General features: G+C 38.1%; 1 non-coding gene across 1 annotated transcript; it reads right to left on the bottom strand.

Annotated features, from left to right (window-relative positions):
• Positions 1 to 966: 966 nt before the first annotated feature.
• On the bottom strand, positions 967 to 1,074 carry LOC148574375 (small nucleolar RNA R71). The gene has a single exon (XR_015905815.1). It is a non-coding gene; the product is annotated as a small nucleolar RNA R71 (small nucleolar RNA).
• Between the last annotated feature and the right edge of the window lie 679 nt (positions 1,075 to 1,753).

Raw genomic sequence — 1,753 nt, 5'->3', positions numbered from 1 at the left:
AACTTTCTTTTTTAAAATTGATTTTCAATCATATCTTCTCAATCATATCTTTTCAATCACATCTTTTTCAAAATTAACCCTCAATCATATCTTTTTGATTTTTAATTTCAAAATCTTTTTCAAAAATCACTTAATTTCTTTCCTAATCTTAATTTTCGAAAATCTCAATCAAATTTTCAAACTTCTTTTTATTATTTCAAAATCTTTTTAATTTATTTTCGAAAATTCTTCCCCTCTTCTCACACCCTTCTATTTAAGGGACTAACACTCCTCCTCAAGGTGTAATTCGAACTCTATCCCTCTTGATAAGTTCGAATTCTCTTCTATCTACCTCCTCCTTCTATTCTTCTTTTCCTCTGACACCTCAAGGAATCTCTATACTGTGACATAGAGGATTCCCTACTTTCTTGTTCTCTTCTCTTTCATATGAGTAGGAGCAAAGATAAAGGCATACTTGTTCAAGCTGATCCTGAACCTGAAAAGACCTTGAAGAGAAAGTTAAGAGAAACTAAAGCACAATTCTCTCTAGAGGGCCTAACAGAGCTTTTTAAAGAAGAAAAAGCCATGGCAGCCGAAAACAACAATGCCAACAATGCAAGGAAGGTGCTTGGTGACTTTACTGCACCTACTCCCGACTTCTATGGGAGAAGCCTCTCAATCCCTGCCATTGGAGCAAACAACTTTGAGCTTAAGCCTCAATTAGTTTCTCTAATGCAACAGAATTGCAAGTTTTATGGACTTCCATTGGAAGATCCTCATCAGTTCTTAGCTGAATTCTTGCAAATCTGTGACACTATCAAGACCAATGGGGTTGATCCTGAGGTCTACAGACTTATGCTCTTCCCTTTTGCTGTAAGAGATAGAGCTAGGACATGGTTGGACTCACAACCTAAAGAAAGCCTGAACTCTTGGGAAAAGCTAGTCAATGCCTTCTTGGCAAAGTTCTTTCCACCTCAAAAATTGAGCAAGCTTAGAGTGGAAGTCCAAACCTTCAGACAGAAGGAAGGTGAATCCCTCTATGAAGCTTGGGAAAGATACAAGCAATTGATCAGAAGGTGCCCTTCTGACATGCTTTCAGAATGGAGTATCATAGGAATCTTCTATGATGGTCTGTCTGAACTATCCAAGATGTCATTGGACAGCTCTGCTGGAGGATCTCTTCATCTGAAGAAGATGCCTGCAGAAGCTCAAAAACTCATTGAGATGGTTGTAAATAACCAATTCATGTACACTTCTGAAAGGAATTCTGTGAATAATAGGATAACTCAGAAGAAAGGAGTTTTAGAGATTGATACTCTGAATGCCATATTGGATCAGAATAAAATATTAACCCAACAAGTCAATATGATTTCTCAGAGTCTGTCTGGAATGCAAGCAGCAACAGGTAGTACTAAGGAAGCTTCCTCTGAAGAAGAAGCTTATGATCCTGAGAACCCAGCAATGGAAGAGGTGAATTACATGGGAGAACCCTGTGGAAACACCTATAATCCTTCATGGAGAAATTATCCAAATCTCTCATGGAAGGATCAACAGAGACCTCAACAAGGTTTTAACAACAATAATGGTAGAAGAAACAGGTTTAGCAATAGCAAGCCATTTCCATCATCTTCTCAGCAACAGACAGAGAATTCTAAGCAAAGCCACTCTGACTTAGCAACCATTATCTCTGATCTAATCAAAGCCACTCAAATTTTCATGACTGAAGCAAGGTCCTCTATTAGAAATTTGGAGGCACAAGTGGGTCAGCTGAGTA

This window comes from Arachis ipaensis, chromosome B2 (genome assembly GCF_059453495.1).
Source record: "Arachis ipaensis isolate K30076 ecotype BB chromosome B2, ASM5945349v1, whole genome shotgun sequence".
Taxonomy (NCBI): domain Eukaryota; kingdom Viridiplantae; phylum Streptophyta; class Magnoliopsida; order Fabales; family Fabaceae; genus Arachis; species Arachis ipaensis.
This window is presented reverse-complemented; position numbering and strand designations above follow the sequence as displayed.